This window comes from Erpetoichthys calabaricus, chromosome 16 (assembly GCF_900747795.2).
Source record: "Erpetoichthys calabaricus chromosome 16, fErpCal1.3, whole genome shotgun sequence".
Taxonomy (NCBI): domain Eukaryota; kingdom Metazoa; phylum Chordata; class Cladistia; order Polypteriformes; family Polypteridae; genus Erpetoichthys; species Erpetoichthys calabaricus.
In genome coordinates, this window is record NC_041409.2 from 103,259,684 (window position 1) to 103,283,895 (window position 24,212).

General features: G+C 49.7%; 2 protein-coding genes across 3 annotated transcripts in view; one reads left to right on the top strand and one right to left on the bottom strand.

The window, feature by feature from the left end:
• Window positions 1–24,212, bottom strand: part of aqr (aquarius intron-binding spliceosomal factor) — an 869,120-nt gene that overhangs the window by 510,875 nt on the left and 334,033 nt on the right. The window lies entirely within an intron of this gene.
• Window positions 9,286–24,212, top strand: part of stxbp6 (syntaxin binding protein 6 (amisyn)) — an 89,711-nt gene continuing 74,784 nt past the window's right edge. Inside the window, exon 1 of one of the 2 annotated variants that reach the window (XM_051919994.1) lies at window positions 9,286–9,609. The gene's annotated coding sequence lies outside the window, so the exon portion shown is untranslated. The remainder of the gene's footprint in view (window positions 9,610–24,212) is intronic. The other variant, XM_028821899.2, reaches the window with a different exon arrangement.

Genomic DNA, 24,212 nt, shown 5'->3' on the forward strand with positions numbered 1-24,212 from the left:
CGTCCATCACAAGAAGTGCCAGTGAAGTGAAGTGGACTGGTGGTCCCAGGGTGTAGGGTAGGGTGTAATCTGAAGCTACAGGGTCACAGGTTCAAACTCTGTCACTGACTGACTGTGCTTGCTTTGGGACGAAGTTCATTTCAGGAAGGCGCTATATAAAAAAATGAAACCTTGGCACTGTCCATAACAACACAATTCACCTTAAAAATGAATATATAAAAATAATATAAGGCTTGGGAAACTTTTCATTTTTGCGATGAATGTGACCCGTTTAACATGTTAAAAAATATTGTTGTGTCCAGGGCCAGCATTTTCATAGAACAATAATACTGCAGTGATCAGGCTGGAGATGCACAGGGCCGTGTGGCAGGACAGCTACTGAGCAGTGCTTTATGAAATTGAAACATCTCCGTGAGAGGAAAAGGAGGTCCTGGGAAAAAGGTTGGAAGGAGTGTGAGAGATGGGTTTGAGGGTGGAAGGTGCTGGAACATTGGTGGGATCACACGGGGTGAAACGGGTACGGACAAGAAGGAGCAGCACGGTGTGCAGAAAGAGCACGGGAGTGAGAGTGAAAGAGTGGTGTGCTTCTGGGCCCTAACACTGAAGCGGAAGACAGTGCCGAGGGGTCAGATGAGTCTGCGTACGACCAAATTTAAGGCGTCTCTCACAGTGGGCGTATAATTAGAAGGCAATTAATAAAGGGTGACCACTCCTGAAATGTGTGCTGGTGTTGTTCCTCCGTGACTGGCTGTGGGTGTCACAATACTAAGAAGTTAAGTGTGAATTACATACACATCCACTACATATTTATATACAGCCTTTACAAGGTTTATCATTTAAAGGTTTAACATTTTGTGCCATATGTCAGTACATAGCACTGGTGTTCATTGTCTTGATTTATACCTACTGACATAGACGTGGGGTTGGGGGGTTTGCATCAGTCCTAGTAATTCTTTGCATTTATATAGGTAGAAATGAAGCTCTCTCTCTCTCTCTCTCTCTCTCTCTCTCGTATTCATTTCATGTTTCTCTATAAAGATTGAATCAGCGTCATACCACATAAGTGCTAAATACAGTGGCACTAAAACCACAGTAAGTCTCTAGCACCTCAGTACTTAACTCTGCCACCCAGCTCAGAGTGCTGACTGCCCTAACAGAATGACAACATTCTACGAAACAGAAGTGTAATGATTATCCCTACCCATTCTTCCAGTTTGCAGTATCTTCACTAGGAATGCAATATAGCCATCCAAGTAATGCACAGTGCCAGGCTGCTACAGGGATCTTTTCTAGCATCTCGGGATCAGAGGTGCAGGTGCAGCAGTGTCTTCCAAGCATTCTTCTGTGGTGGCACACATTTTGTAACCCAAAAAAGCCCAAGGCACACCACGATTCTACCAACCACATAAGCAGGGGGCAGTAAAAAAAGAGCAGCTGTTGGCAGACACAGCACTTAGTGAGCACTTTGGACGCATTTCCCCGCTGCTTCATCCCTTTGCCCACTCTCTGTCTGCCTCGCTCCATTGACCCGGGGTCCAAGGCATCTTGTATGCCCACTGCCCCTCAGCTCTGCGAGAGTCACTGCTGATCATGCACCCAGGCAGATGGACCCCCGAAGTGTCTGCTGGCTGCTCAAGTGCTCTCTGAGTGCTGTGTCTGCAAAACGGCCATCACAGAGCTGCTTTTCTGTCGGGTTCTCCAGGGAGTCCCATCCTCGACCACCTAGGGAGCGTGGCTTCCTCAGGTCTGGGCCCAGGGGCACTACACTATTATTTCCGTGGCACACTTATACAGAGTATAATTATCAAGTCAATAATGGTATTTAATACAAGTTTTAACGTATGCCCGTTTAAGAGATGCTTCGTTTAAATCAGTCATCAGCAGTGGTTTAGATCATTTAGTTTTTCACTTTGACATGTCTGTGTCTCCTATGCTGTGCCGATCTGATCTCATTCTCTTTCTGCCTTCTTCTCAACTTGCCTTTTAGGAAGTCATTTAAATTCAGGCTGCACTTGCTCAAGCAGCATTTGGTTAAAGTTCAGTTTAAACTCTGCCATTCATTTGTGTTGATTGTACATTCAGTTTGTGATTCAGTGTTCATTTACTTCATGATTTATTTATTAATTGTTTTAATGTTAGATGTGATTAATTGCGATTAATTACTTAATTGAAGTGATTAATTAGTTCATTTTTTCATCGATTCCCAGCTCTGTGTAGATATACAGTATACACTCCAAACTTGTTATGACTGTCGCCTATTTGCTCTTACACAATGACATGACAGTCGTGTGAACTGACAATCTGATCGTCAGTGTGCTGCCCCATGTTCACTCCCTGTGCCACTTTATGGTGCCCTTGCCCAGGTTAAGAGACTATTATTAAATCTATATGTGCATTGCTTTGTGCCTTTCAAAGAAAGTGTTGGCTGCCTACATAAATCCACCCATTCGTGCTGCAGGCTCAGAAGGAGCAAGCAGCATTTGGGCACAACACAAGAAGCCACCCTAAATGGCAAGCCAGAGCAGAGCAGGACAGGGCAAACCCGCTCAAACACGTCCACTGATTCACATGTTGTCACCAATCAGCATGACCTGTGGGATGAGGTGAGGAAAAACCAAAAAGTGGGAGAAATCCCATGCAGGCATGGCGAGGAACACTGCCACCGACTGGCCAGTAGCAGATTCACACTGCAGCCCAAAGGCCAGAAGGAGATTTGAGAAGCCAGAGAGAAGCCCACCATCGAATTCCAGCAGCAAAGCTGTGACGAGGCCCATCGCCGTCACTGTGCCTGCCTGCCTGCCTGCTTCTCCTGGCCAGTGTTCCGGGGTTGAACATTCACAGGGGAATTAATTCGCACCTACAAAGGAAAGGCATTCAGTAACTCTTTAATTTATACGGGCGAGTGATCTGGCAGAAGCAATTATCTCAACTATTTAATACAAGTGGCTTATTTCTTCAAACAATCCACACGGAAGAGGTTTCAATCAGGCTCTGCATGTTTGGCCTGTTTTGGAAACATTTTGATAAAGAAAGTAAAAGAGCACAAGGAAACGATAATAAGGCAGTTTTTCATTTTTTAAATCTGCACACAATGCCTTTTGTTTCTAGCCCTTGGTCTTATGCGGCTCTCCTTACCCCACCATATACTTCTGACCTGCTTGAACCCGTGTGGACGGGCAGGGCTGAGCTGAGCTTGTCTTCTTGACCTGCTGTGATCCTCTGTGTTCACATCTCCCATAAGCAAGACATGCCATGGCAGAGTTGGGTGGGCGTCACTGCACCCACGCCGCTCCAAAGTCGAGAGCATTGTCTTTGAGATACCTGGGAATAAAATGCAACGTGCAGCAGGCGAGCCAGATTGATTCAGCTTAGGGCTGCATGTACAGTATATACAGAGTATTGAAATGAGTATGTACTTATACACACACACACACACACATATATATACTGACATGGGTTCAAGATCACAAAGGGAGGGGTTGTGACGTGACAACTCCATTTAATGAAGGTCAGTGGAAAAAGGCAAAATAAACAACACACAAGTTGCAAAAGCCACAGCCAGAGCTGCAGGAAATAAAGATGAAGAAGTGTCGTCAGGGTGGTGCTTCATGTTGAAACTGGACAGGGCAGACAAGAAGATGACGCTGAAGTGACGTCAGTTCTCCTCCAGACTGTGGATGAGGAAGGAGAGAGTATTAACAATGGTGCCACCAACAGGTCTGGGGTGGTATTGCTTACCAGTTTAAAGACTGAAAATGGTACCAAAATGCTCATACGTGACAGCACACTCACACCTATGTGCATACAGTAGATATTTATATAGGAATAAGTTAAATATATTTTTATATTGTCAAACATGCACACCCCAGGGTCACCTTCCGGGCTCACCTAAGGTATGTGGTACCAGACAGAAAGAGAAGGAAGTGCGAGGCTGGTGTGCACTTTGCATTGTCTACAGTAAGTGGGCCAGCCAGCCTTCTGTGTAGATGGAGGCCTCGGCCACTGCCTAAAGACCTACAGAGACTGCTGGGCTTCATATTCTGAGGTTTGTTTTTGTTCTTCCTTGTTTTGGTCCGGGTTAGCTGCGGCTGCCTTACTCCTTGAACCCAGGACCATCGATAGTGGTGAACTGAGAAGAGCCAGGGCTGAGAGGACACATAACCGACAAGAGATGGCGCATACATGCTAGTACTCTTATTCTCAACAATAAATAGTGTGTGAAGCCTTGGGCGCCCAACTCAGACAGGCAGAACGCGGGTTAAGCACGCCCCCCCCCCGGTTTATTTTCAGTTCAGCACACAGTACACAAATCACCAGCACAGCACGACGCCGCCAGTCCCTTCTCTGACGCCAGGCCCTCCACCTCCACTCCTCCTCAGTCATTGTCCTTTTCCTCCTGACTCTGGCCATTGAGTGGTGGTGACTGACTCCAGGTGCCCAATGAACTCCAAATAGGCCCCTGTAAAAGCCCATGTGCCCCCTGGCGGTGGCCACGGGCCCCAGTATGGTTGAGCTCCCATGCTCATGACCAAGGGGTCTGCCTTCTGTCGGCCCGGGGGAGAAACTGTCCTGAAAATACTCTCCCCCCTGCTCCTTCCATACTCTGGGCATCCCGGCTGGGTACGGGTGCCAGTCATCCACCACAAGTGCAGTGGTGTGTCTTCCATTAAAAATAAGTAAACCCATAAACTCAGGTCCACCTGTGGAAGTTATAACTCCATAAATAAAACAATCCATAAAAACAAAGTTAAAACCTACTGGCAGGTGCCATCCATAAATCAATCGTGAGCTACAGCTCTTCATTTTAAAAACTGCTTAACCCGAAAAGGTGTCCGCAAAGTCGACTATTAATTGGGCTCAGGTGCCCACCTCAAATCCTGGGCATTTGTCAGGGAGCTGCACCAAGTCTTACTCCTCTCTTCCCAATGCTGTTCCTTGGCTTCAACTGGGAGCCCACTCTGAGCACTTCTGCTCTTGGGGTGTCCTGCCCCTCAATCACCAGCTACACGCCTTCTTTAGGTCTGTTTTATCCGACTGCCTGCTTCCTCTCCTCATACCCGCTGGCTCCTCCATGACTCTGCCCTTCTCTTTCACTTTCACTTTAAGCACTCGTCTTTTCTGTTTCCTTTCTGCCCCTCTGCTCTGCTCAGGCTCCCTTTTTATTAGTATTGTGATGGTGAGGGTGCAGGTGCCTCCCGATTGCTGCACCATCTTCTGCCAGCAATCATTTATTAAAGCCTCCGTGTGCACCCCACACCCTCTGAGCCCAAGCACACCACATCTGTTTATCTGAAAACCACTCAATGCCATGCTAACTCAACATGCGCCATACCACAGTCCTGTTCTACATCTTTATATGGTTCACTTCAGCACATCTTTGTCTATATATATTGTCCTAGATGGCGTGTATGGATTGGCATCCTGGCCGGGATACTTGGTGTTCCCTTTCCCAGACGAGAAGCTGATAGGGTGGATGAACAGTTGCAGACGGCCTCCTGGGCCATGCTGGATGGCGGCATCCCCCTGGCAAAGCTCCTGATTGGACATCAGAGGGCTTCTTCGGTGGATGGCCAGGACAGTGCCCATGTCATATGGAGGGTCTGGCTGACCCAGAAGTGTCTCCCACTTGCAGTAGTGATGTGCTGGAAGTGTTCATAGGTCCAGCTTGAGAAGAATCCTCTCGGCTTCAACTGTTCCGGGTTTGCGAAGGTTTCATCCATCCCTGACTTTGGAGTCTTTGTTTATTTTGCTGTCTTTTTTTCTATTATTTAAATATGTTTTCTAATGAAAGTGTTTTTGTTCGTTTCTTACTTTTTGTTTCTTCATTCAGCATTTTTCTTTATCCCAATTATCCTTTAGTAACGTCTCCTCCATTGCTTCTCAGTCCTGTTCATTGAGCCTAAGGGGATCAGGCCTCCTGACGCCCTTGGCTGCCATTTCACTCCCACTCATGTCCTTTGGATTCTGTTTGCTTCTTTTCATGTTGATTCTTTGGTTTTTGGACCCTGCTAGTTTAGGCTTTTTGCTATATGAGCTCAGATTTGGGATTTTGATCATTTTAAGTTGCTTCATTGAGGCACCTTTTATATTCGGCCTTTTGAACGTGTTGTTTAGTGCATTTTATGATTGTTAAAACATTAAACCATCTGGTTAGAAACTCCAGTGCCATCTCTCCTGAACACCTCCATGCTTCTACAGGCATGTCATCTGGACCAACGGCCTTTCCATTCTTCATCTTCTTTAGACCTCTTTTGTGATGTAGGGTAAAGGGGTTTTACGGTTCTCATTTCTGACTCTTTAAACTTGGCTTTTCTTGTTTGAGAGTATTCTTGAGTTTCAGGACCAGACACAAAATGGCCAAAAGGACTGAACAGGCCTTAAAGCAAATGAAATCCTGACTTGGACTTCACTGGTCCGCTTCAGAAAGAGCAAGACCCCAGATTTAATTATGGAGGCCACTTTGCTGTTGGGATCCTTCAGTGCCGCAGCCCCCACTAGATGTCTGCCTCGACCCAATGATGTCGCTAAGCTGTGCAGGTTACTCCTTCTACCTCATGACCTGTGGGGTCTTCTACAAACAGGTGTGTGCCAATTGACTGAGCTGACCACAGACAGACTCCAAACATGTACCAAAGCCAAAGCAGAGGCTCTGAATTCTTGAGTCACTTTGATTTTTCATTTTTTATCTTATGATCAATGTTCAGACATTCCTCAAATTCTGTTTGTGCTTTGTCATTCTGAGGCATTGAGTTGTTGCTTGATGAGGGAAATAAGGAAGGACAAGGCTTCAACAGAGTGGCATGTGACAGAAGTGAAGGGTCCGAAGACTTTGTGAATCTGCTCTGTGTGTGTGTGTGTGCGCCTTTCTAAAGGGATGATACGATATGATAAATGGAGACAGCAGACCTGGGTAAATGTACCACAGCACACAGCCTGGCCAGGGCATCATAGCGCTGGATTTGTGGATCGGGGTGGGGGGGCTGCTGCAGAAGGAGCCGCTGTATATCCCTCCAGTCCACTAGCAGGCAGTAGCACTATTGTGCTGCTATACTCCGCCTTCCCACAGGGGCTGCTGGGAAATGCTGTGTTTTCCAGAATCTGCATGGAAACAAAGGTGAGCCAGAAGTGCCACCTGCCTGTGTCAGTGCCCAGCAGTTACACCTTTAAATAGTGTCCATCTCCTCAATCAGACGAGCTCAGAGGCAGGGCACTACTTGGTCCCTTTGGCATTACTGAGACTGCGCTTTACCGTTTTACATTCTTCAGTTGTTCACCTTCGCTAGTTAACAGTTTACAGTGTAGCATTAATAGTGATGTTGTCAGTGTATCAGTAAATGGTATTCTGAAGGTAGAACAATATTGATGTTATAGAACTTGGCTGTAAAAAATAATGAAATGTATTGTTTAAGAAACAAAGGTAATTTTCAGTAGAACATGAGGAGACTTTCCTCTCTTTCAGAAAAGGTATTTGACTTTCACCATTTACAGTATTTTTACCGTTACATTTACTGACATTCAGAAAACCAATATGGACACCTCCATTAAAACGAAAAATGTGCGTCCAAACCCCATCAGATAGCACGGAGTGAACAGAGACAGGCACGAGTAGAATACTGCAGCTTCCACGGAGGTTTGTGCTCTACTCGCCATTCTAGACTGAAGTCATAGTCTGAAGACTTGGATTTGACAGACCAGCCCCGAGTTTACGAGTAGGAAACCCAACTTGGGGTTGGGGGGGGGGGGATTCCAGTTGAAAATTCCGACTAGGAACTCAGAAATTCTGACTTCCCACCTCAGATGGGATGCAGCGTCCGTTCATCAGACGTCAGCATAGCCCAAGATGGCGTGGAGCTTGTTGTGTTGTCCCCTTGGTTGTGTTCATTTCCTCCCTTGAGATCTTGCCTTGACTCAGCGCTTGCCCTTCTTGTCCTTTTGCCGGATTGTCACTTTAGAGTATCTGCCTCTGTTCATTACCATATCCAGATAATGCTCACACAGACACTTAGTGGCCACTCTCTAGCAGTGGGTAGGACCCCCTTTTACCTGCTTAGACATATTGTCATCCTCCAATTCCTACATTGGTCGGCCCCCAAATTTCTTTTCTACACCAGTAGCCCTTGTGCTGGATTGGGAGCTGGTGACAGTGCAGGTCATTGGTGTGAACTCATGTCACTGCCATGTTCAGCCTCATGTGATGTGTGCTTTGTGACATGACAAAGTTAACTAGCAAGTCTACAATGGGCCATTGGAAGGAAACAAGAGCCTTACCATTGACTTGCACCTTCTCCACACTGGGACAGGCTGCACCCCGGAATCCTGAAATAGTTTAGCTGCAGCTGTGAAACTGGATGGAGAAGCTCTTGGCAGTTCATACAGAAATAGAGAGGCAGGGTGGCATAATGGGCAAGGAAGGCTTTGGACTTCAAACCCTGAGGTTATGGGTTCAAATGCTGCCACTACTGGTACTGTGTGACCACGAGTGGGGCATTTCACCTGTCTGTGGTCCAACTGAAAAAGAAATGTAAGCAATTATATGTCAGATGCTGTAAGTCACCTGAGTTAACGGATACTTTACAAAAGGGGCACACGAGGTGGAGGTGTGTGTTCACCCTGTGATGGCCTGGTGCCCTGTTCCTCCCTTGTGCCCAATGCTGGCAGGGATAGGCGCCAGCCTCCCCATGGCACTACTCAGGATAAAGAGGATTTACAAGATGGATGGAACAGGGCAGCCCCAGTGTGATCATCGGGGACACAAAGCCTAGGCAGGAGCTCATATAGCGCCACTAACGGAAGTGCGTCACGGGGTCTCACTGGGGCTTGGAGTTCTGCACGCATAAAGAAGCTGTCATGGTGTGTCTTTTTTAGGCAAAACTATTCAAATGAGGCTATTAAATGGGAGCTCCCTTCAGACATCACACAGCTCCAAATAGCAGTTAATTGCCATGCAGTTGCAACGCAAGAAGACAGGCTGATTTCCATTTTGCCTTCACGAAGGGGCCGCGCAGATAAATGTTAATTGGACGGCTCTCGGGGATTTGTCACTCTCAACTTCTTTCTCGTTAACGGCGGAATTTTTCGGTTGTTTTTGGCAGGTCAGTAACGCTCGCTTTCAGAAGAAGAAAAAGCAAAGCTATCCGGGGAAAATAAAGCAGCGGCTTGTGCCAGATGGCTGCAGATGTTCTCAGGTCCGCGTCTCGCCGTCTTTGAGTTCGAAGCTTTTTTTTTGTTTGTTTCTTTGCTCTGTAAGCGCCAGCGCGCGCACACGTGGAGCAGACGCGGGTCTCGCGCTCCCACGTGACCAGGCTTGTCGGAGGCGCGCCGAGCTGCGCTGCGTTGAGCCGAGTTGCGCGCGCGGAGTCCAGCTGGGTGGCTGACTGACTGCAACGGCTCTCCACTTGCACCGCCACTCGCTGCTTGGAGATTTTTTGGGGGGGGATTTCTTTTTTTTTTATATATTTAAATCGGAGATGACCCCGTCGCAGCCAACCAGATAACAGGATTAGTACACCGTGGGAGCGGATGGACGCGTTGTAAGCGAAACGATCGGAACTTGTGTTGATCCTGTCGCTCTTTCGCACGTGAAGGGAGAAACGCACCGTCCGAGGACCGGTAGGTTCTGTTTTATTACCCCTTGAATATTTCGAATGTGACTTGTGATTTGATTGCACGGCTCCGCGTTGAACTCCACTTTGCTCGATCCTCCTTCTTTTCTCGGGATGAGCTCCAACTTATACTCGAGTCGCTTGGCTTCGTTTTCTACCAGCAGCCAGGCGAACTGGTGCCACACTTTTCCTCGGCACCCGCGCCAAGGACGAGCCCGTACGCCCCTCGGACTGTTTGTCTGGCACGGCGTGGTGTCGTTTGTGTGTGCCGGTGGCTTTTACCCTGGCGGCTGCCTGACTTGCATTCATGTTGGGCTCCAGGGACTCTCTGCCTTTTTAAGTGTGGCAGAAAGAAGAGCGAGGTGTGCAGCGCATAAAGCGGGCGCCGGCGTGACTTCGGGTCGGGACAGCCGTAGTAGCACAAGCTCAGCGCCGTGCCCCCTTTTTAACTCTTACCGCGCCCTATACATATAAAGGGGTGTGTGCGCATTAAGGTGCATTTTAGGGACTGCGTTAAAGGGCGGAGTCGTCGGGCTGGTTACTCACATGTTGTCAATTCGTTCGTGGCCTTTTAACGGACACTTTAGATGCTGTGTAGGACTAGAAGTGTTGATGCCGACCGGGGGAGCCTTCAGTGTCGAGTTGACGTGTTATGCCGGGATTGAGGAGTCGATTGTTAGGCGTCCCGTCCGGAATGTCCGTTCCCTTCTTTCTGACATATGCTTGTTGTGCTGGGAGAGTGGAGTCCGACGCCTGATTGACAGGTGGTTTGGAAATTGATAAAGGTGTGGCAGCCCCACACAGGGGGGGGGGGGGGGGGGTATTTACCGGATAAATAAGGACCGAGAATACACAGTCTAGGCCAGGAGACGGGGTCAGAGTCAATCCTGGCGTCTGGCACCATCCCTGGACGGGGCGCCAGGCAGTTGCAGAACTCACTCAATGCGCTGCAAACGGAAGGCAGATTTCCGTCGAAACTAAAGCAGTGACCGAGAATGTGGGTGGCGGAGCTGTTTTCATTGGCTTGTCCTCCATCATTTTAGTGTTTGAACACACCTGGGGGCTGCCAAGTTTGGGGGCTGCCGCACCTCTTTGTTTTCCAGAGGTAAGCTGACAAGTCTGTCCACTCCGTTCACAACTGCACAAGTATCTGAAGGTCTGCATTTGTATGGATTTGTGTCCTTCGCCCACTCAGTGTGCCATCCAGTTGACTGATTGAAGAAGTCGCATTAACGATGGCTTGTGGTGCCCGAGGCCCTGAGTGAGCATTGGCACATAGACGACTTTGAGCTGATTCACTTGCTAATCCTTTTACTGCGAGCACACTGGGCACCCAGGTTGTCCGCTGCCCTAAAGGATGCCTAAGGTGGCTGCCGGGGCCATAATCTTCTAGTCTCTCCTGGCCGCTGTTGAGGAGCCATTCGTGGGTGTATGGCACCAGCTCAAGGCGGGTGGGCTATAAACACTTTTTTTTTTTTTTTCTTTTTCTAAAGCAAATTCTTCTGAGTATTACTTGAAAGTTAATGTTTACTTGCCAGGGGATGCCAGTCATCTGGGGCCTCATCTAGTACCATTTTCCTGTTAAAGGAGTGGCATTGTTTGGAAAAGCCCTGCCATTCCAGCGATGTTTATTAAACCGTCTGCCTAAGATAAGGGTGGGCACATCCTGTGGGCTTCTGTTGGCTTTTGACTATTCATTTTCTGACCAGCTATCTGACAGCTGGTGTAAAGTGGTAGGGTGCCAGTTGGGGGTTCATTTATGGTCCTCAGTACACCTTGTAGCATGTCTTTGGAGAAGGCTAATGTGGGCCACTGGAGATGACAAGGGTGTTGGCGCAAGTCCCCATGTGACCTGTTGGCACTGGAGCTGCTAAAGTCCACCCTGAAAAGCATAGACCCCTTGCAGATCTGCGCACCTGGGTGGAGTTGGCTTGTTCTCCTTGTGGCCATGTGGGTTTTCCTCCCACCTCTTACAGACACGTGTGCTAGGCAAGCTGGCATCTCTGAATGGGTCTGTTGAGTCGGGCACTCTGACCAGGGTTTTTTTGGTGGCATTCGCCTGACAGGCCCCCTCATCCAGGTTCGAGACCACCCACTCAGGGAGGTTTTCACTCCTGGCCAGCTCACCCAGCATACATTTCTGAGTCTGGCCTCCAGCTTGAGCAGCCACAGGGGTGTGGAGGAGGAGTATTGGGGGCCTGGCAAGGGACTCACAGTGTTAGCACAATGAAGAGAGTGGTGGGAAATATCAGGAAGAGGAAGGTGGGCACCCAGACATACATCTGAATTGAAGGACTACCTGACGAGGCTGGGGTCTCGTGTTTGTATCGCGGGTCTCGGTGTTTCAGTTTACATGAATGTGTGCCCTGTGGCGTGGTGACACCTACATGTGGATCCCCACTGTTGTGTTTTTTTTTTTTTCCTGTGGATGCCAGTTTTGTGTGTTCACGTTTTAGCAGCTGAGCTCGGTTTCTAAATCTGGCAAGTCAGGGTGGTCCAACTATGGTGTTCTATTCCGTAGTATTTTCCACGTTGATTTCCACCACCTTCCATCCTGGGGTGGACACCCAAACTGATCGTTTAATCTCCGACCTGAGGTGGGTGGCACAGCATAATAAAACATTGTGTGTCGACTCTCAAACAAATAAAAACAGATGCCACGTGGCTCTAGGGGCTCACACCAAATCCCATCTGTTTTCAAATTTGTGGAAAAACTGGCATCGGGCCAAATTGTAGTTGTGACCGTCGGCATGTGCTTTGGTGTTGGGGCAGAACAGGCAGTGCCAACATACTCGGCACATGAACCGGAAAGGCAGACCTGTTTTGGGCACTAGCCTGGGCTGCCTGGAATAGCTCGTCAAAGCTGAGCTGCTGGACCACCCTCTGGTTCCGTCATGGTGCTCCAGGGGGCGCTGCAGAGGCCATTAATGCCAGGTGCCCTCTGACGTATGTCATGCCTCAACTATCACTTGGATGTTAGCTCCTTCTCCATAAGCGACGCCATCCTGGTGTTACATGCCACATGATGAGGTGGATGAGGCACCAGAATGAAGGCCGCTGGGTCACCTGTGACTGAGTGACGGTAAGCAAGTCATTTGAGCGCTGCTGGAGCTCGGGCAGTTTGAAGCGCTGCCTTTGGAAGTCACTTTGGATGAAGAGAAACAGGTTAATAATCACGGGCACACATGGTGGTTAGCGGCTCAGCACTCTTGGCGCTATATACTGTACAGTACAGGCTGACTGACCAGGTGCTCTGGCCAGGCCCTTGCCATTTGCTGAGGGCACAGGCAGTTCATGTTTTAATCCTCCATCCCGTGATGGTCCAGGGTTTGTTCCCAGTTTGCCGCTGGCTCTCATTGACCCCAACATTTAGAAGATGGATGGCAGCCTCCTCCCCTGAACTCATCTATTCCAGTGCAGAGTTGTTGTGGCGGCGCTGGCACAGACTGGGCCCCAACCCCAGATGGGGTGCCAGCTCACGGCAAGACACTTGCCTGATAAGCAGTTGGACCTTCTAATCTTCAACAGTATGCAGCACCTTTAATTGGAGATGCCGTCAGAGAGGGCACACATGCCAGGGCACTCATTTCTCAGGAAATGAGCCTGTCTTTCCATTAAGGTGAGAGAAGCCAAGCAAAATGACACCTTTTATTGGCTAACTAAAAAGATTACAATATGCAGGCTTTCGAGGCAACTCCGGCCCCTTCTTCAGGCGAGATGTGAAAGCTTGCATATTGTAATCTTTTTAGTTAGCCAGTAAAAGGTGTCATTTTGCTTGGCTTTTCTCTACATTCATAATGGTTAACACGGTACAACACCCTAGTACTACATTAAGGTGAGCATATCTTGAAGATGCCAACCCCTGTGCCACACTCTGCTGGGTGTCTTTCCTGTTACAAGTGGCAGACGTTACCTGCCCGGGGATTGGCGCTGTGGTGAAGTTCTGGTTCTGCTTATTGCCGTTCTTGTTCTGGCGTTTGCTTTTATGTTTTTGGGCACCGCTTTGCGCTGCACGTGACGTCCTTCTCTCCTTGCAGATCTGAGTTTCTAGTTGGCGTCAAATGGCGCTCTTCGTAATCCTTCAGCTTTATTTGCTCAAGTGACTCCATTTTCTACCCAAAGCAAATACTGATTAAAAAAAAAAATTAAAGGTGGCGCCAAGAAGATCTTGAAAATGATGCCAACCTGTGCCCATGCCAGCCCCTTGGCCTCATTGAATTGCAGTGGGCCACTAAATTCTGCGGATGAGCCCTGGAATGCATGAATTGACGAGAAGGGTGAGGGCAGCTGAACCCAGTGGGGTGCTGGTGCCACTGCAGTGGTGAGCGCTGGGAGAAACCGTACAGTGTAGTTCTGAAACTGGCATTTGAACCCAGGCCCTCTGTGCCCAGCAGCCACTGCACCACAGCATGACCCAGTTTGTTCTTGTTACTAGAAAGTGCCGTTCGTTCTGGGGTAATAGAAGGTTCTGATTTGGCACCTTGTGTGTGTGTGTGTGTGTGTGTGTGTGTGTGTGTGGCGTCCTGTCTAGGGCTTGATGCCAGTATGGGCACCAGGCCCACCAGTGATGCTGAATTGGACTAAGTGGGCTTGCTAATACATGGAGCTCAGAAAGTGGGGGGACAGCTGGATGTCTGATGGACACGTGCTGCCCCCTTGTCTTTAATTATGCCAGAGCAGTGCCCCTTGGTACACTGGAGTGACGCTGCTTAGTTCTTCCTTAGATTTCCCACCAGAACAAATCAGACGTCTCATTTCTTCGAATGCCCAGCGGATCCTTTTTGTATTCCTGCCCAGCTTCTGCCAGGCCATAATAAAACCTTCATCAGACAGCGACACTGCACCGTTACAGCATCTTTCTCTGGGCCAGGATGCCACGGGGAGTGGCTGGCATTCTCAACAGCTTTCGGTCATTGTCATCGGCTCCATTTTATTCCCTTTCTTCTGCGACTTGCTGAAGCAGATGTGGGTATCGCTCACGGCTCCAGGGACACGGGTTCAAATCCTGGCCCAGCTGCACATTCTCCCTGTGACCATGTGGGCTTTCCATAGATGGAGGGCTTGTGTCCCATGTCAGACTGGCATCCTGCACTGCCCACCACGCTGCCTGAGCAGTGTGTGATGAAGGGTGGCTGGACACACTTGTACCCTTGCACAGCACTTGGGAAATGAAGAGGAGTGTCACCTCAGATTACACTTGGATTTGGAGGTACCCTCTGATGCCTGGTGAGAGATGTGTGCCTGTTATGCCAAGCAGCCCCATATTGAATGAGCTTTCCTTTGCATGTTGGTACAAGAGATGGGCTGGTTGGGTGACAGGCCAGCACAGGGCACATTGGCCACCTTAGTTGCTGTTGACATCTCATATTTAAACCATGTAGGATGATGGAATGTGAGGGCACCGTGGTGGCTCTTACAACTACTCGGTCGATGCCCATCATACAGAAACTAAATCAATCGAAGGTGGACAAGTGCCGGATTGGAAGCGGGTCGCCATTGGCTGGATTCTTCTTTTTTTAGTTTTTGGTAAAGTGTTGTTCTCAAATATGTTTAGTCCAAGCCAGAGTCCATGGCGGGGCGGCATTGGGCACAAGTATGGGGCACCTCTTACACACATGCCCATCCAGGAATGCAGTCTTTTGGATGAAAACTAGAACACCTGGAGAAAATGCTACATGGGCACAGGGACAATATGCCACCCACACACAGGCAAAGACTGGGGGTGGGATTTGTACCCAGCAGGGTGGATCCATGGGGCAGCAGTGCCACCCACTGTGCCACCACACCACCCTCTGTCTTTCTAATTTTAACATTACGGTGCATTTTGTACTGACTGACTTGTAAGGATGGTGCAGAAGTGCCATTGAGTTGCCCCCTGGTTATGAAAGGCAGCTTGTGTATCTTGTGTATTGATCACTAGATCTCTGCTAGGGGACACTGTCACCCGAGCCAGTTAGGTCAAAGGGTGCTGGCCAGACCTGAATTGGCCACTAGTTGAAGGTTGGGCACAGGGCTGACAATCTTGCCATGTTAAGCTCTGCTTGTTCTCGAGGCGGATTGCTACCTGTCATGCCAGTGAGCATCAGGGCAGTAAGTAAATCCTTTGAATCGAGGCGGCACCACTCTGTGTTGCTGCCCACTTTAAAAATGGCTATAGGTTCCTCTGTCTTTCACCAGCCTTGGTGACATGTGACACCCTTAAGTCACTAGAGCTGCTGCACAGGGCTTTGTGCAGGCCCTTGAACCATGTGCCCACTTCGAACTTCTCTCGCTCGCTCTCTCTCTTATTTTTCTGCACATGACGCCCGTCAGCTTGTCCACTGTGCATGGCCTGATGCATCAGCCTGTGCTGCCCGTCCCTCTGTTCATTTGCAGGTGACCTCCGAGGTGCCAGGTGGTCTTTTCTCATGCTGTGTGGCCCTGAGAGAGTCCCTGGCGGCTGGCAGCGCTGCCTTGATGTTTTGCTGCCCGGGTCACAACCCGCTCCCAGCTGGGTGCTATGTCACTGTATAGGGCCCGTCACAGGCTCAGCAGGAGTGCCCACCATGCAGTAGCCCCCACACATCTCGGCTTGCACTGAAAGGCTCTATGTAAAGGCACAGTGACCGACCATCTTAACTGGCGCCTTACGCCCGGCATCCCTTCTGGGCTTGGTTCCAGCCTTTCGCTCACTGACCCCACAGTGGTGAAAGCGGATAGATGCAGCAGTGAAAGGTGCCACACTTGACTACCCCTCGCCCGCTCTTTCTGTTCTGCTGGGTCCCTTTAAGTTGTATGCTGCTGTGCCCACTTCTCCATGCTGCTCTACTGGCACTGACCCCAGTGACTTCTTTTGCCAGCCTTTGCCCCTTCCTGTCTTTTGATGCCGTTGGTCGTGTTGGCAGCGCGGGGACATGGAGGCACGGACCGCCATGGTGGGTGTGTGTGGCTGATGTGCTCTCTTTGAAGTGCGGTGGTGGCCTTATCTCTGACTCGCGTTTGTGCTGAGCCATGCAGATGAACTGATGGTGGGCACGGCCCCTCTTTGATCTGCATGCCGCCTGACTCCAATGCAGATGCTTACCTTTGAGAAGGGAGAGGCACTGGTGATTGTGATTGATGCCAAGGAAGGGGCATTCAGGGCACTGGAGGTGCCCACACCTTTGGATATTTAAGGATGTGAGCTCCAAGTGCAGTCTGAATGTGTTTACGCCACCTTCCCATCCCAGGGTACCCTGCATTCTCACTCTACCCGCTCAGACTGGTGTCCTTATGTGTGGCAGTCCTTGAGTACCTGGCACACTTACTGGCCTTATCACCAACTGCAGCTTGGCATTTATTTTTGCCAGACTGGTGGTGCCCTCACCCCACTATGCTCCTGCCAGCTGGGCACCACTTTAGTTTTTATTCCTTCCCTCATCATTGTGCCATGGAGGTCATGGGTCAGGCAGTGCTGAGCAGTTTCCCTTTCATGGGATGCCTTGGCTTATCCAAGGGCATCATCCTGTTGGTCTTACCTGCCCTCCCCATGTTTGGGGTATGAGAAGTATACCCCCACAAACACAGAAAGAACCTACAGGTGGGGGTCCCAGGTCAGGATTTGAACCTCTGGAGTGGTGAGGGAGCAGCGCCAACTTCCGTGTCTATGTGCCAATAACAGGCTGGCAGTATTAAAAAAAAATAAAAAATAAAAAGTGTCCCTCATGCCACCCCATCCACAAACACTGGCAAAAGGGTCACTTTGGAACAGCCTGGCATTTTAAAGGTTGCAGCACATGCTCTGTTAGAGGGCACGGTGCCAAGGAAACACCGGATGTGTTACAACAAGCAAAAAATGTCACTTGACAAAAGCATGATAACATGTGACACTTGGTAACTGTCACTGGAGGACTGCAGACGGTCTGCGGACAGTAAAGCCAGGGCAATGGACTAGCTGACCTGTTGGTGGCGCTCTTACTCAGTACCCAGACTGCCTCACTGGGCTGGTCAGTAGCAGAAGCTACGGAGGGTAGACTGACCAGCAGATAGAGAGCTGATTGTGTGCATGTGGCTTTCACTTCACCTTCACTGCCTGGTATGATGCCCGCAGAGCTTCTGCCACTATTGGCCCTCCAATGGGAACTTTATGGTGGTCATCATGCCTGCTGCATTTCACTCCAGTGCCCTCTGGGGATTGACCAGCCTAATAGGTAGCAGTGACAGAGCCCTCGGGGCCAGTTAGCTTCACGTCGTGAGTGGGCACCCCTTCAGTGGAGACTCCTGCCCATCTTCAATTATTGGCACTCTGTGGGCACACAGGGGCAGCCCCAGAACCCCACGCTGTTGTGGCAAAATACATAAAGGACACATTCAGACTGGCAGCCTGTTGCCTGCTGATGGGCAGAGCATCCGTCTGCCTGGTATTCTTTGTTGCATTGTCACTTTGGTTGTTCTGGGTTCAAAGACTGACGCCATGGCAACAGCATTCTCATTGCATTTGAAGCCCCCAGTTCTCTCTCGTTTATGGGATGTCCTCAGAGTTGTTCTCCATTGGTCACTTGTGGCAGCCTGGAGTCGTCTGCAAGTCTCTTTTGAAAAAGGCGCGTCGGAGTGGCGAGGCTTGTGGGTGGCTATAGTATAGTATGTGCATGTCTGTTTTATATAGCGCCTTCCATCTCTCTCTCTCTGTGTGTATGAATTGTAAGAACGACAAGAAAACGAGAGAAAGATCTGGGGATTCAGAAGGGGAGGCTGCAGTGCGTCAGAGTGGGCTCTTAAGACTGAGCCCAGCATGCGTCCCATGACTAATGGCGGCTTCATGGACTCCGAGGCCAGGGGCTTGGGAGTGGGTGGGACTTCTCTGGAGGCGGGGCTGGAAGTGCCGCTAGGTGGGTTTGGCTTCTGGGGAGCTGCAGAAGGAGGAAGAGAGGCTTTAGTGGACGTAGTCGAGCCCATCGGTGACTCTGATGTGTTTGTGTGTGACATTCGGAACTGAAAATCCACAAAGCGAGATGATGAATCCCACATCTTTAAATAATTGGTTTCTTCCTAAGCTTTCTACTCCCACCAGCCTCATCAGAGGGTCTCGGGCAGCTCTCTGGCACTTTCAGCATTAGCCCTGAATTTGACCATTTCATCGTGTGTGTGTGTGACTGGCATTGCGATGTTACGAGTGTCTTTGATGTTTGCCAGGCGTGGACCACATGGTGTGCTGTAAACCGCCTTCTGTGTCCCTGCTGCCGATTTGCTGCTTTTAGCCTTAAAATGCGCCGCGCGCTGAGTGCTGCTAGGCTTGTGCGCCATTTTGATGCCCGATCTGCAGACGATACGCCGCAAGTGTGGGACGGGTGGGACGGTGGCTGAATCGTGGCTCTCCAATGACAGTGGCATCGACACACCTTGGGACACCGACCTGGCATATGCAGGCCTGAAAATCTTAAGAGCTCCTATGACCAACATCTCCCCTCCCCTCGCTGTATAGCGCCTTGGACTCCTCTGATGGTGACTCCTCCTAGGACTGTTTTAGGGTAGAGAGAGGGTTTGCTTCCCCATATTTATACATGCGGTCTATTTATCTGGGGATAGATGGGTCACGAACGACACAAGGACAGCCCTCTAGCCGCTCGGCTTTGTCTGGTAAACCGGGCACGGAGTCCTGCAGGAGCGGGCAGGCGGGCGAGCAGGCGGGCTTACCGTGTAACGTGCTTGTTGCACAACATTTGACATTCAACACCGGGCTTTGAGCTGCTCTTCCTCACCCTCTCCTGATCGCTCTTCTTCAAACGTGTCTGCCGTAGCGGTGATTCTGAGCCGCTGGCGTTCTTCTGATCTGACGATGGGAGCTAAAGCAGGACGGTCGCCATACCTCGAACCCCCCGTGTCGTGGCTCCTATTTTGAATGAAGCCTTGAGACTGGGCCTGCCGTCTCCAAACAGTAATAAAGCGACTTGCCTTCGTGTCTCTCGTGCAGCCAACTCTGTGACCCAAGCTCGACAATACCTGACAAAAAATGTTACATTTGAAAACGAGACGTTAGATGCTGCGGTGGGCTGGCACCCTGCTCGGGATTAGTTCCTGCCTTGCGCCCTGTGTTGGCTAAAGCAGACCCCCGTGACCCTGTGTTAGGATATAGCGGGTTGGACGATGACTGACTGACTTGAGATGAAGATGAAGGCGTGACTCCAAAATGTTTTTGTCACGTTATTCTGGAGTCCCCTTTTTCCAGGATTGCTCATCGTTTCTTTCAACGTAAACTGATGTTCATCTCGATGTAATCTTTGAGACGCACTCGAGCAGCACGTCACGACACAGCACAGCGTCCACATGCCACGCCACGCAACACGACTACCCCTTCAGACACTCGCTGGAGCTCAGTGTGATGTCACTCTCTCCGGAAACTTCACAACAGACTGTCACCTTCTTTTGGTCGCTGAGACTCTTTGTTACATGACATTATTTTCTGTGTCCAGTCGAGAAAACCATTCGTTATGCTGAGATTTGCATTTCCTCCAAACGAGATTCGTTTAACATGACGTTCTATGAACGCTCGTCCAGGCCCACAAAACGTATTCGTTATTCTGACTTTGGTATTCGCTAGAACAGGATTTGACCTGTGTGTGCGTGTGTGTGTGTTTGTATACTGTATATATAATATGTGTGTGTGTGTGTGTGTGTGTGTGTGTGTGTCTGTCTGTACGATCCATCTCAGCTCTGATCGCTGTGTCTTTGGGAATAGAACACCCACAGAGACCATGGCTTTGCCCAGATCTTAAACCTGGAGTGCCAGCTCGGTGACGTTGCCATGCCAAGCACAGCACTACCGTGTTACCCTCCTGGTAGAATGTTCTCCATTTATCGGAAATATATTAGTCTGCCAGTCCTCCTCAAAGTCACTTAATCCAAGGCAGCAGTGGGTGCAAAGCAGTACACTCCCCTCAACCAGGTGCCAGTCTGTCACACATGGGCACAACTAGTAGAGACGTACCAGTCCACCTCACCTGCACCTGATTGGAATGTGGGAGGAACGGCAGATGTAAACCTGCAGACTCTGCCCAGACAAGGAGCAGGCGCAGGATTTGAACCCGGGACACTAAATCAGTCTGAAGTAACAACTGGAGTCCCTGAGCTGCTCTGCTGGCGTCCTGACTCGTGTGTGTGTGTGTGTGTGTGTGTGTGTGAGCGAGTGGCTAAGACGCGTACACCTGCTTACCGTCTCTTATATAGTGCCTCTCACTTCTTCTATACACACACACACACCTATATATGCAGTGTGACACCTATATATGCAGTGTGTGTGTTGTACTGTATATCTGTTTAGTAAATGAGATGGCACAAGCATGTCGGGCCCACCAGTGGTAATGGCCCTATTGACCCCTGCCCTCCGTATGGTCAGCTGGAATGAGGGGTCAGCCGTGTGCTCTCTGCTGGTCCCTCTCACCCATTTGTTAACCCTTTGCCCATTCCAAGTCTTTGCCAGGAGTGTAGCGCCTTTTTATTTCTGTTTTCACCCTTTATTTATCTCCGATTTCTTCCATTTCTTTAACTTCTCTTTGATTTTTTGAGTTTTAAAACCTGAAGAACAGCTGTGCTGCTAAAACTTTGATTTCCACCATTGAGTTAAGGCTGAGCAGTGCCTGCCCGGGACTGAGGGCAGCGGGGTGCCAGTTTAACCCATGCCAGTCCTGTGCAGTCCGACGTGGAGCGAGTGCCACGTTCAGCTCTTCTGCCAGATAAGTGCAGGACCCGTAAGATGTCGCCTCGAGTCGCGTATCAGCGAAGACGATCATCCCGGCTTCCTGCAGCGTCGTGCAGAATCTGATATGAGGCGGCTTGTGAAATCAACCAACACAACGGCAGCTTAGGCCGAGAATGCAGAGGGCGTCTGAGGAGCCACACATTTAATTTACTGCGCCTGGGACGGTGGCAGACATCGGCAGCCAGAGAACCGGGGGGCACTGCGCCAGCAAATTCATTAAGGCCGCCGGCTCTTGACTTGCCAAGAGGAGCAGGCGCTGCTGTCTTCCGGTTGGCATTATATTGCTTGAGTGGGTGAGGGTGCCAGTAGTGCACCTGTGGGCAGGCCGAGAGTACCGAGGCCCAGAGCGGGTCTTCAAACTGAAACCTGCTGGCATTTCAGAAGCTCCAGGATAAAGTGGGCAAAGCCCACTTCTGTGCGCTAAGCGGATGGGGATGGTGCTGTGAAACAGCCTTGGCCCCCTTACTGTGGCCGCTGTTTTCATGCACTCCACGCCATGAATGAGAAGGGAGCTGATTAGACACACAGTCCCCCGTATTGCCACTGCCTCCATAGTCGAGTACTCAGTGGATGCCAGGCTTTCATGCGCTCCTCTGTTTCTGTGCTTGATTTCAGACCCTTTGGGGGGCTCCTTTCAGCTCTGGCCACTTCAAAGTCCTTTTGCGTTTTTGGGTCCTCGTCCTGCTGCATAACCCAATGGCGCTTGAGCTTCAGGTGAAGTTTGAACTTCTGTTGTCCTCCTGTCCTCGGAGTGTCCCCAGATGGAGGCCTTGTGTGACGACTTTCATGGCGAGGGTCTCTAAACTTTGGTCATCTCTACTTTTACCTTTACGCAGTCAGTGCAGGTGTCGGTCAACATTTTAAGTACCAATTTAGAAATGGCATCCTCTGGTTCTCTTTAGACAAAATGTAACATTAGACAAACATCTGAAGCCATTCGTTGTGACAAATGTAGAGGACATGGGGGGCACATATCTGTTCACAGCCCCTCTAAATGACACCTCAAGTGAAACATCTGGCAGTCCATGCGGGGGCGCCATTTAAAACCAAGGAGGGCTACGTGGCTCAGAGTGGGCAGCAGAGCCCAATTGAGTTTGGGGGCAAACCCATGTGACATTACAGCTGTGTTAGGTTTGGTCAGTCAGGATGTGTGGTGGGTGGCACAGTGGTCCGAGACCGGGGGGTCATGCCCTGCGTGATGTCCTTCAGATGGTCCGGTTCCTCTCACATTTCAAACATGCCACTTAGATGCATTGGCTGGCAATGTCTGTGTTTGTTTGCCCTGTGATGGACTGGCACCCCCTCCAGGTGGTGTTCCTGCTGTGCCCCCAATGCCTGCTGGGATAGGCTCTGGCTGCCCAGTGACCCTGCCCTGGATGAGCAGCTTATTACAATGGTGATGGAGGTGAGGTTTGTGTTTTTTCCGTTTGTCCTTCCTTTTCTTCAGTCCTCTTCAATGCCAGTGCCAGTGCCAGTCTGTTTGTTTTAATTTCTCTGGTCAACTTTTGAAAATACTTTTTTTCCCCCTCTAATGTTTGATGATTGATATTTGATTTTAGCATCTACTGAAAGTGTAAGGATAGCTGTGGGTGAAGGTGGGTTTTATCAATTGCAGCCCTGGGCACAGAGTAAAAGACAAACCAAACCTGGAAGGATGCCAGTCCAGTGTGGGACATGCCAGTAGAAGGAGGGCTGTGGTAGCTGCACAGACCTAGAGTAAAGAGGCAGTGCCAGGCCAGGACTTGAACCTGGGCCTCTGGAGGGAGCTTTAAAGGGAAGCAGTAACTCCACCCAATTAGTAGGTACTGTGTTGAATGGGCAGCGATTCCTGCCCAGAAAAATACCAGGAAGGCCAAAATATACTAGTGTACATTTGAAAAAAAAATACACAAACACACACACTCGGAGGGATGAACAAAGGGAAAACGAAAAGTACAAATTAAAGGAACCAAACCTCTCTGGGCCAGCAGGTCTGTCTGGTCATCTGGCTTGCCCACCACAAAGTACAATGCCAGTCCCTGTATCCCCCCAATCAGCTCTTGTGCCAACTGGGCCAGTGGAGGGGTTACAGTTCCTGCTGGCATCAGAGGCATGTTTTCATTGATCACCAAACCACAGTGCCCCCTGGAGTTCTGCTGCACGTAAGCTTTAAAGGCGTCTGCCATTTCTGTGTCTCGGCTTTAAAAGACCCGCTTGCTGCCACACTTGAGAGGATGTGCTGCCCTCTGCTGGCCAGATGCTGTTTTGCCCTCCTTCAGACGTTGCACTCACTTTCTGGGTTGCCTTTCCTCTGGTGTCCTCGGTGATGATGGTCTCTTTTCTTTCTCACTGCCCACTTAACTGTTGCCCGAGCTGATTGGCTGAGTGCTCACTTGGCCCCTGGTGGTGCCCTTCCTCCTGCACAAATGTCTGTGTGTATGCTGCATATTAATTTGTAGCGTACATATTATTATTTTTATCCCTTTTCTTATCCCCTGTCATCCTTTCTTGCCCACCCATGATCCCATACAGTTTTGTTTGGGGGGAGGGGGGTATTTTATTGATGGTGGGACATACTGATGGCAAGTTTAGCTTATTTTGAAATGGGCACAGAAAGTAAAATAAAAAAAAAAAAAAGAGAACCCCTACCTCCATTCTATGGGTACAACTTCAGAACATGGCATCCACCCCAGGGGTCCCAGGTTGGTCTAGTGGCTCAGTTGAGTGGAGTTTTCATTTTCTATTTATTTATGTTTTAATTTCTGTGCCCATTTTGAAATAAGCTAAACTGGCCATTAGGATGTCCTAATGAGAAACTGGCAGAGACCAACACCATGCAGTTGGCATTTCCATAGTGTGGGCAGGGGGCCTCTTCTGCCATACAAGTACAGCGGGGTGCCATCGTGTTGTTTTCTTTT